Here is a 12,023-nt window from a genome sequence, read left to right as displayed (position 1 = left end):
AACCCAGCCAAGTCTTAGGTGTCAAAGGAATCTGTCTACCCCACAGTGGAAGCATTGTGACCCAGGCCCCAGAACAGAACGTCCTGGGAACACAGCTCCAAGCCCCCACAGTCTGGTCACCTTCAGCACGAAAGACAAGACGGGTTTCTGAAACAGGACATAAAAAGTATTAGCCATGTAGAGGAAAAACTGAAAATCCAACTATATTAAAATTAGAAACTTCTGACCCTCAAAAAATAAATGAAGAAAACAAAAAGATTAGCCATATAGCGTGATAAAATATTTATCAATACATATAATTAACAAAGGTCCAGTATCCAGAATGTGTTCAGTTGGACCATATGAAACCACCTGTTTTGTAAGTCAAAAATGGTCAAATACTAGAGATTTCGTATGGCTTAACCGAACATAAAGAATTCTTCCCTCTCTCTCTTTCTGTCCTCCTCTCGCTCTGAATACAAAAATAAATTCAAAAGCGGGGGGGGGGGAATCTGGGTGGCTCAGTCGGTTAACTGTCCAACTCTTGATATTGGCTCAGGTCATGATCTCACGGTTTGTGAGTTTGAGCCCCGCATCGGGCTCTGCCCTGACAGTGAGGAGCCTGCTTGGGATTCTCTCTCCCTCTTGACCCCTTCCCCCACACACACAAAAAAACTTTTAAAAAAAGAATTCTTACAAATCATAAGGCAGACAACCCAATTTGAAAAATGGTCAAAGATTTGAGCAGACACACTACATAAGAGGAAATCCAAATGATGAATAAGCTTACATAATGTGCTCAATTGGGGCGCCTGGGTGGCTCAGTCAGTTAAGCGTCCAACTTCAGCTCAGGTCATGATCTCACAGTTCATGGGTTCAAGACCTGCATCCGGCTCTGTGCTGACAGCTCAGAGCCTGGAGCCTGCTTTGGATTCTGTGTCTCCCTCTCTCTCTGCTCCTCCCCTGCTCACACGCTTTCTCTCAAAAATAAACATTTTTTTAAATATTTTAACAAAAACAAAAGCAAAATGTGCTCAACTTTATCAATATTCAGGATGAGGTAAATTAAAGCCACAATAACATAACTTAAAATAATCATCCATATTGGGCAAAAATATTAAAGTCTGACAATATTGGTGAGGATGTGTGGGGCAATAAACAGTTTCCCACACCGCTGGCAGGAAAGTAAACTGGCACCAACTACCTTGAAAAACATGCATGAAGTAGAAAATTTGAGATACATGGCTTATGGGACCACCACTGCATTCTGAGGCATACACTCAGGTACACATATTCACCAGCACCAGACATTTATAGAAACATTGTTCGTAACATTCCCAAACCGAAAAGAAGCCTAGTATCTGTCATATCCAGTGTTGATAAAATGGAGATATAAATTGTTGCAAACTCCCAAAGTAGAAAATGAGATAGCAATGAACAACCCACAACTATATGAAATTGAGCGAAATATGCAAGATACAAAAAAAAATGCCTTCCGTGAGATTTTATTTATACAAAATTCAAACCAGGCAAAACCAATCTATAACCTCTAGGGACACACACACAGACAGCAGAACACTAGTCTGGAGAAAAGAAGTGGCTTGACAAGAGTCAGCACACATGCCTCTTGTGGAGTGAGGTTGAGGAGGGCACATCATTATGAGGATATTGGAGATGCTTTCGCGGCACTGAGCAATGACTTGATTTAGAGGTATGTAAATTTGCTTTATAATTAATCACACAACCATATTTATATGTTTAATGTGTGTTTATATATATGCTAGATTGTACAATTAAAAAGAAAGACAAAGCGCCTGGGTGGCTCAGTCGGTTAAGCAACTGACTTCGGCTCAGGTCATGATCTCAGAGTTCGTAAGTTTGAGCCCCACATCAGGCTCTGTGCTGACACCTCAGAGCCTGGAGCCTGCTTTAGATTCTGTGTCTCCTTCTCTCTTTGCCCTTTCCTCTCTCTCTCCCTCCCTTTCTGTCTCAAAAATAAACATTAAAAAAAAATTAAGAAAGATAAAGAAGTCACAGTTCTGCCAAACTCAAAGTTCTTTCAACAAATCTTAACAGGAATGCACATTCCATTGAAGTGGTAAGTGACCTGGCTAGAAATCTATAGATTATAATCTGAGTTGAAAATCAGAAATGATATGACCCAAATCCAAGAGGGAACGCTAACCGACCACCTCCTTGAAGTTCTAAAATCCCTATTTTGGATGATAAATAAGATTCAGGGTGTTCCATTACTGTGACAGATATGGATGCAGACACATCTAAATCAGGTACTCTAGTTGTTTAGAAGTCTCAGAAAACTGAAAACACACTCCCCACAATTGAGAACCACAATCTTAGAGATGAATTCATACGCGAAGCAGCACTTTCATGGAGAAAAAAGTAAAATCAAATCAGGGATGCCTCAACGTCCCAAAACGTTTAAAGCCAGAAAAAGAAAACGCAGTGAAAGAAGCTGAGGCTAGATGTAAGGACTGAATGAAATGATATGCCACCGTAGCTGGAAACTCCTCATTCCATTGCTGAATTCCTAAAGGGTCGCGTGGTTTGGATGAGACGAGAGGAATTTAGAAGGGTGGTGCTATCCCGAGTAGCATACAAGCCTATCCCTGCCATGTAGGGGAAATCAGCCCTTGGCATAGTGCCTGCCCACGGTGGGCATGCATTCAACATTTGCTGAGCGCAACCAAAACCAGAACAGAAGCATTTCTGAACTCCGCGAAGCCGCGCTACCCGGACACGAGGTGGCGCTGTTCCCCATCACGGGGTGGGAAGGCGGGGCTTAGAGACGGGGTGTGGCCATGTTCTCGTAGCCAATGGACAACCTGCCCGCTGTTCACTCTCTTGACAGCCAATGAGCAGGGAGCTGTGGCCTCGAGAGAGGAAACGCCCCGACGCGCGGTGGGCTTTTACTCTGACCCCGGAAGCAAGGGAGCTTCTGCACTAGCGGAGGCGGGCGCGGTGGGATGTGGCCTTGAAGGACGCCCCCGCCCCTGAGGCCGTACCCGGTCCCCGAGCCCCATCCTCCGCCGCCAGTCCTGACCCGCGGCACCCTGCAGGACGAACCTCCAAGGGCTGCCCCGGGAGCACCCACCCTTTCCGGAGGGCCTGGGGTCAGGCGGGGGAGGGACCACCCCGCTGCGCGCCCAGCTCGTATTTAATATCACTCTGACCCCACTTGCCCCCATCTACGTCTATCTACAACCCTTTCGCAAGCAGGCGACCCTCCCTCGCTCGGGAAGCCCCCAGCCGGGAAGCCCCCAGCCGACACTTCCACCCTGCGTGTTCTCTGTAGCCCCCCCCCCCCCCCCACCTCCCCAACTAGCACGTAAACCCTGAAGTCAGGACTGGCTCAGGTGTGTTTGCATCTCCCGGCAGCCCTTACCAGAGGGCGGGGGCTCTTACACATTACCCAACTCAGCCTAACTCCTGGGACAATGCTGGTTCCCTGTGCCTGATCATAATAGAATGAGGCTTTCCTGTCACTCCATTACCAGGGAAAGAAAAGTGGATCGCAGGGGGAACAGAGTGACTCCAACTACTTCTGATTAGTCTTGTCCATGATTCCGAACATGATGTTTTCTGCCTGAAGGCGCATGAACTGAGCCCGCCTGAGGCACATAGGCTGAATTTGGGTGCTCAGAATAGAAGAGGAGGAGACCAATTAGGTTCAGCCTTGAGACTTGGTTTAGGAGCCTCCTTCCTAACAGAGCATGTGGCCAGACCTGAAGTCAAAAATAAAAGTGGGGTACTTAAAGTTTATGCTGAGCGTGCAGTAGAACATGGACTCACTCCTGACTGCTGTGAGCTACAGAAACTAGCCCCAGGTTCTAATGATTTCAGAAGAGAACGCTAGCTCACCATAGGAAGGCCTCCACAGAATTCTCTGGGGATGTCCAGGAGAGCCTGGATATCAAGTGTCTGTCTCTAGGAGCCCTGGTGACTGCTGTGCCAGGACTAGGAATGGCTCCAGACTTCCTCACTTGCCACTGTGGTTTTTCTGGTTGAAAAAGGTGAAGCCGGAAGAAGAAAGGAAGTACTGTGCTCTTATGGATGTGAGTGCCTTGCTTCCTCCATGCTCTGTCTCAGGGACCTAGACCCAGTCTGTGGACAGGAGACCGGGATTCCTAAGTGCCTATTTTCTTGATCCTCCAGATGTACTTCCCACCCTTTCCACCCTGCCCTGTGCCCTGGCAGGCTGGCCTTTATGGACTACAGTCATGGACTCCCTTGTGCCATGGATTCAGTCTGCAAGTAGCCCTCACAGGTAAATGAGATCAAGGTATTCGGTCCCCTGGCTTCCTCCGTCCAAGACCCTAGTTTGACATGGCAGTGTCCTTCTACCAAAGGCCACAGATCTTGTCAGGTGGCTCTGTCCTACAAGTCTCCCTCTTTCTAGAACCACTTCTCCCTCCTTCAGGTCTAGGGGTGAACATGGCTTCCAACTGGGGTGCCTGGGTGGCTCAGTTTGTTAAGCATCTGTCTCTGGATTTCAGCTCAGGCCATGATCTCACAGTTGGTGGACTCAAGCCCCACTTTGGGATCTACTCTGACAGCTTAGAGCCTACTTGGGATTCTCTCTCTTCCCTCTCTCTCTGTCCTTCCCCTGCTCATGCTCTCTGTCTCTCTCTCTCTCTCTCTCTCAAAATAAATAAACATTTTTTTTAAAAATGGCTTCCAACTGCTGCTGGCCTCAGGGTGCTTCACTGTCCCTTGATGATTTCCCTTAACCCTGCCTCACCTTTGAAAATAGCCCCTTCTTTAAAGTCTTTTCATTCCCCCTGGGAGAATGCCATCTGTTTCCTAACAGGCCCCTAGCTGACATGCTGAGTTTTCTTTTACTCTCCTTTGATCCTAGAGTCAACCTCATTCACTAGACAAATATAATATCTACAATATGCCAAGGATGCAAAGCTACACACTAGGGTTGCAAAGATGAAAGACAGAGGTTACAGACAGTCAATGTCATGGACAATGATGACTGTGTTGGAGGTCAGTGCCGGGCGGGGCACAGCCTGGGATGGAAATGGTCAAGGGGGCATCACAGAGGCACAGGCAGCCAGGCAAAGATAGGGGACAGGTTAGAATGGTTCCAGGCAGAAGCAGCATAAAGATATGGGGTGCAGGGGGGAGCTGCAGGCAGCTGGACATTGCAAGAGCGATAGGAGTCCCAGGTGGCAGTCACTGCAGAGGTCATAGAAGCCAACCTGCGGAAGCCCTTGGATCCCAGTGGGGGCCTCTGGAGGACTTGGACGGGACAGTGGATGGTCAGATCTCCATTATGGCAGAGACCAACAGACTGGAGGAGGCAAGTTTGGGAGTAGGGAGGCCAGGAAGGGTCTCCTGCAGGAAGGGAGGTGAACCATAATGCCCACAGCAGGGGGACCAGAGTGCAGACAAAAAATCAAGTGTCCTGCGTGCTGCTCACAAAACACACAGGGGCGGGGGCTGCCAGAGAAAGAGGTCCCAGTCTGGTGGGACTGTCAGATGCCTGGCTGGGCCATTTGGGTGGATGGGGGGGGGGGGGGGCTGGTGCCATTCTCATGATAAAAGGGGCAAGAAACCTGTGCGGATGATGTGTTCTGCTTGGACTTTGTTGAATTTGTGGTACCAATGGGATAAGCAAATGAAGACACCCATGAGGAAACAGGATATAGGTCTAAAGCTCCGAATAGCCCGGACTACAGTAAGACACTTAATAATCATTTTAAAGACATTAGAGAAATGGCATAGGCCACGAGTACAGACAAGCTTCCTACTGCAATGCTATTTGTTGAGAAGTGGACCAGTGAACAGTAAGTACAACACTGAACATTTCTTCAAAACTGACTACACGCCAGGCACTATATCAAGTACTTTCTGGTGAATACCTTTTCCTCACTTACGGTAGCCCTCACAGCAACCCTATGAGGCACTGACTGGCGTTATCCCCATTTTACAAATGGGAAACCAGCCTCAGAGAATTTCGGTGATTTGCCCAAGGCCACACAGCCAGGAAATGTCATAACTGATGGTTGACTCCTAATCTGGGCTTTTTCTACATCATTTTCCTGAATGGACTCCTCTGTGATTCAGTCTATAGCAGGATTTTATTTTTATTTCTTCATGTTGCTTGCCTCCAAGAACAAGTAAGCCATAAAGATAAGGCTAGAATTGCCTGCCCTTTTGCTACAGACTGTGAGCTCTCAAATCTGTACCTCTTTTAGTTTTGCCACCCCCACTAACTGAGGCAGACACAGGGGGAGGAAGCCCTTCAACTAATACTAACTGCTCTCTCCTAACCGCACTCCAGATGGTTTGTGCTTCAAGTCAAGTAAACAGCTGTTCAGAAAATTCAAGCAGGGTGTGACTTGTACAGAGAGGTAAAAAGGCAAACCCACTTCTGTTACTCCCTGTTTAAAGCATTCTGTTGGCTCCTCAATGCCTCCAGGATGAAGTCCACATCCAGCCCTCATCTACCTCTCCAGTTGCACCAACTACTCCCACCACAAACCAAACAACCTAGCTGCGCAGACCTGCTCACCATTCCTGAACATTCCAGCGAGGGGCAGTCGACTGCCTTTTCCCCCAATCTTTTACTGTGAAAACTGTCAAACATACAGAAAGTTGGAGGGGAATTTACAGCACATGCTCATATATCCGCCACTCAGACTCTACAATTAATGTTTTATGAGCTCTGCCTTATCACATAGCTATCCCTCCCTCTATCCATTTTGCTTTTTATGCATTTTAAGGTAAAGTGTAGACATCTATACACGTCCTCTAAATACTTCAGCATGCACCTTATTAACTAGAGTTTCACATTTGTCTTTGGTTCTTTTTTTTTTCCTCTTCAAGGCAGAATTAACATAGAGCAAAAGGTACAAATCCGAGAAGCATGTATCGGTTTTCTTGTTGTCGTAACAAATCCTCACACATTTAGTGTCTTAAAACAACACAAATTTATTCTCCTGCACAGAATTCTATCGGTTAGAAGTCCAAAACGAGACTGGACCAAAGTCAAGGTGTAAGCGGTTTGTTCCTTCTGTAGGCTGTAAGCAGACAATCTATTTCCTTGCCATCTTCAGCTTCTAAAACATTCCTTGGCTCGGGACCGCCTCCTCCCCACATCCTCAAATAGCTCCAACTCTGACCTCCCACCTCCCTCTCTCGAGGACTCTGTGGTCACACCTGGATAATCCAGGATAAACCCCCCATCTCAGTGTCATTAATTTAATTCCATCTGTGCTGTTCCTTTTGCTACAAAGTTATTCATTCACAGGTTCTGGGGATTAAGATGTGGTCATCTTGGAGAGCCATTTTTCAGCCTGGCACATGCACCATTTAATGAGTTCTTACAAATGCATACACCTGTGTAACCCAAACCCCTGGCAAGCCCTGGAACATCCTGATATGCCCCAGAAAGTTCTCTCATACTCCCTCCTCACCAGTCCCCTCTCCCACTCCCACTGCTCAGGGGCAACCACGGTTCAGATCTTTTGGCCTCTTTTAGAACCTCCTACAAATGGAATTGTACAGTGTTTTGTCTTTTGTTTCTAGCTTCTTTCACTAGAATGATGTCACTGAGACTTATCCATGTCACAGGTATCAGTATCAGTCTGTTCCTTTTTATTACTGAGCAGCATTCTATCATATGAACCGGCCACTATTGGTTTATCCATTCACCTGCTGGTGGACTTCGAGCTGTTTCCACTTTTTGTCTGCCTGTACTTTTGGACCAGCTGCTGACAGTGCTCCTTCGGCCCGTAGTAACTGCCTGCCCCTGCATAAGCTCCTCTCACACACAATCAGCACCACATTTACTGGCCTTCCAGGTCCTCCTTCAAGGTCCAGTACCTCTTTCAAGACCCCCTCGGGAGCCTTTGGTAAACCACTGCCCCACCCCCGGAAAAGTGGTCCATCCCTTCTCTGTACCCCGGGCACACATCGGTCTCCGCATCTGACCATGTGTGACCCTTACTTGTCTACAGGCCTGTCTCTCCCCACTCAGGACCACATCCCCAAGAGCAGGAACCAGGGCTTTCATATCTGCACTTGGAACCATCCCTTAGGGTCTGCATGATGTCTTTCGGTCACTGTTTTCCCAGTGAGTGACACCCAGAGAGGGGTGTCCAGGTTGTGGCTGGAAACGACAATGCTAAAGAACGCAGATACCGGAAAGGACTCTCAAGGATGTGACTGGAAACCACAACGTTAAAAAACGCGGATTCTGGGAAGGACTCTCAAGGATGTTGTTGGAAACCACAATGGCAAAGAATGCGGATGCCGGAAAAGACTCTCAAGGACAAGGCAGGTTGGACAGTCTCTCGTGAGACCTGGGGGCACCGTGGAGGTCACACCACTGGAGGAGGAAGACAATGAACATCCTGGGCCCTTGTCTATGACAGCCTGAGGGAAAACCCAGGAAAAAGCTGAATTGTGGCCCATTTCCTGAGCAACAGAAAAACCCAGGGATTAGCGACACTCACAGAGATGTTCTTGGCATGGAAACCCGTAAAGGGATTAGCCAACCTGACACCCAAGAGGCACAACATAGCCAAGACCTGGCTTCCTTTGGCAAGTGTCAGAGCCCCGTGGCAGAGAAGCCTTTTCTGCCCTGAGCGCTCGCAAATCCCCAAAGCTGTGGAGGCCTACAGAAAACATTGGCTAATCAGCCCCTCCAAATCTAGAAAACCCTCGAATTGAATCCAAAGCCAAGGTAGCCTACTAACAGACCTGAACATCCACACTGGGCAGACCATTCATCATATGCACTAGGAAGTCAGCGCCATGCCTCTGGGGAACGTGGTGGGGCTCCAGCCAGCTGGTGTCATTGGGGAACCTTCTCATGTACGGAACCACCAGGAGTGCCTTGTGGAGCACCGCTAAACCCCTGCTGTTGAGGGGCCCTTCAGCTACCTGCTCTGCCTGGTCCAGAATGGGGACCAGGAGCTTGAAAAGGTGCCGTCCCATGTATGGAATCCGAATTTATCCAGGACAGATTCCAGTGGCTTAAAATCAGAGATTAAGCATCTATTTAGGTGCGAGAACATCTAACCCTTACCCAAAAGAGCTAATTTTTCAGACTTGGGCTCTGCCTTCTAGGAAACATTATAATGCCATTGAGATGGTAAGAGATAAACTTGAATAAATGATATACTCAAATATTCGAAGGATTTTTTTTAATAAATACGAACAAAAGCAGGAGCATACTCAACAGTGCAATGGGACTTTTTGCTGACACTCACCCCAACGTAGACACAAAAGCTTCTTTCCAGAAACCAACACGGAAGGGCTACCCATGCTGCTGAAGTGGGCTCAAGACAGGACTCTTCTACAGGACAGTGCCCATTTCCCCCCTTATGGGACTCGACACCACTTTTTCATAGGGAAAAACCTCCCTGTTAGGGAGACAGAGAGACCTGAGTGAAAATCCTGGTTCTGCCACCGACCAGCTGTGCCTTGGGATGATGCCTGTTTCCAGAATCATCTCTAGGATTAAGTAAGGCCAATGCACATAGGGTCTCTGGCACAGTGGAGCCTGGGCCTCCGTGAGAGGTGGGTGTGGCAGTAGGTATTCACTCATTAGCAAGACACAGACCTTCCCATGCTCGTGTGAAAGGGCCTCTCCTCACTATGGAGAGGAGCTGACCAATGGCCTCTGTCTCCCATGTCATGTCCTGACTGAAAGGCCCTTGTCACTGCCCTGAGAATACACAGCAGGAACTCTTGCCTCGTTTCCCCTTCCCACAGCTCACTCAGGCTGACGATTGTAAAACAAAACTGCCAGATCCTGGTGGCAGAGGACAGGAAGACAAGGGTGAAACCGGGTGCACGGAGCATGGGGGGGCTGATACTGCACAGCCAAGGCCCACAAAGCCCCTTCTCCTTCTATCCTCCCTGAGCCCAGCCCCATCGTGGCTCTAAGATCTTGATTATCAGTCTGGCTATTAATCTGAGCTGGCTGCCTGGACCTCGTTCGTCCCTGTACTGATGTGGATAATGCGTGATGATATATCATCTTTTCATCTTTAGCAAAAGGAAAACAATAATAGAGGTAGACGTAGTAACGATAATAAAAAATAAGAAGTCTTGGGATGCCTGGATGGCTCAGTCGGTTAAGCATCTGACTTCGGCTCAGGTCATGATCTCACGGCTTCTGAGTTTGAGCCCCGTGTCAGGCTCTGTGCTGACATCTTGGAGCCTGGAGCCCTGCTTCAGATTCTGGGTCTCCCTCTCTCTGCCCCTCCCCTGCTTGCACCGTGCTCTCTCTCTCTCTCTCTCTCTCTCAAAAATAAATAAACATTAAAAAAAAATTTTAATAAGTAGTCTCTAAGCTGGGGCACCTGGATGATTCAGTCAATTAAGCGTCTGACTCTTGGTTTTGGCTCAGGTCACGATCTCACGGTTCATGAGTTCGAGCCTGGCATCAGGCTCTGCACTGACAGCTCAGAGCCTGCTTGGGATTCTCTCTCCCTCTGTCTCTCTCTCTTCCCCTCCCCAGCTCATTCTCTCCCTGCCTCTCTCTCAAAATAAATAAATAAATGTGGGTTGTTTTTTCTTTTTAAGTCTCTAAGCTGGAGAGGAATGAAGGACCTGGGACACAAGTTCAATGGCAGAGGAGCTTGACACGCTCTCCTGCTTTGCCTGGTGCCACTTGTAGACTGGTGCATGGGTTCTCAGGCAGCCCCAGAGCTTCCAGACCCATGTGCTATAACTTCACAAATGGCTGTTTGCTTGCCTGGCACTCCTTGCTTCAGAAAATGGGGAGCTATATAGGAGGAATGGGGCAAAAAGCCCAAATCAGTAAAAATAATGAACTGGAGCCAGCAAGGGTCAGGCTTGGAAGCAAAGGCTCTGAGACTTTGGCCTCAATCACCTGTTACAATTTTGCTGCTGCCACCATCTGCCTGGAGCCTCTCTTCCTGACCCCTGACCTGGGTCCCTCTGCAATTCAACCTCACCCCTTAATCTTATCAACCCTGTTCATCTACCTTCATTCCGGCACTGAGCTAGCCTGGCTGCCCTCTACCCTGTCTCCCTGCCCTACCCCCTCTTTGACCTTCTATATCCAGATTTAACCCTTGATCCTCTAAAGCAAGGACCAGCTATATAAATTGCACAACCCAGTATCAAATCAAATTGTGGGGCCCTTGTTCAAAAGTTAAGAATTTCAAGACAGCGATAGTAAAGTATAAGTTAAGGGCAGTACCCTTCTGAGTGTGGGACCCTGGAAGACCACATAGGTCATATGTCCTTGAAGCTGAGCTGACTCACATCACTCTCATGTGTGTTCAACCTAAGGGGCCTATGACACCATATAAAGATTTCTCTTCCAGTTGATCACCCCACACCCCATCTGTGTGGTCATCTTAACAGTAACCTGGTTGAGGGACCGCATCAAACTAAAAAGCATCTGCACAGCAAAGGAAACCATCAACAAAATCAAAAGGCAACTTAAGGAACAAGAGAAATTATTTGCAAATCATATATCTGGCAAGAGGTTAATATCCCAAATATATAAAGAACACATACAACTCAATAACAATAAAATCTGATTCAAACCTGAGCAGACTACCTGAACAGAAACTTTTCTAAAGAAGTGCTCAACATTAGGGAAATGCAAATTGAAACTACAAGGAGATACCACCTTATACCTGTTAGAATGGCTATCATCAAGAAGACAAGAGACAACAATGTTAGGGAGAATATGAAGGGAAAGGAAGCCTTGTGCACTGTTGGTAGGAATGTAAGTTGGTGAAGCCATTATGGAAAATAGTATGGAGGTTCCTCAAAAAACTAAAAATACAGGGGCGTCTGGGGTGGGGGGGTCAGTCGGTTGAGAGTCCAATTCTTGATTTTGACTCAGGACATGATTGCAGGGTCATGGGATCAAGCCCTGCACTGAGCATCAAGCCTGCTTAGGAATCTCTCTCTCTCTCTCTCTCTCTCTCTCTCTCTCCCTCTCCCTCTCCCTCTGCCTCTGCCTCTCCCTCTCCACCACTTGTACACATACTCTCTCTTTCTCTCTTTCTCTGTAAATTAAA

The sequence above is a fragment of the Neofelis nebulosa genome, chromosome 4, assembly GCF_028018385.1.
Source record: "Neofelis nebulosa isolate mNeoNeb1 chromosome 4, mNeoNeb1.pri, whole genome shotgun sequence".
NCBI lineage: Eukaryota > Metazoa > Chordata > Mammalia > Carnivora > Felidae > Neofelis > Neofelis nebulosa.
The sequence above is the reverse complement of the archived record's forward strand: the minus strand, read 5'-3'. Positions refer to the sequence as shown.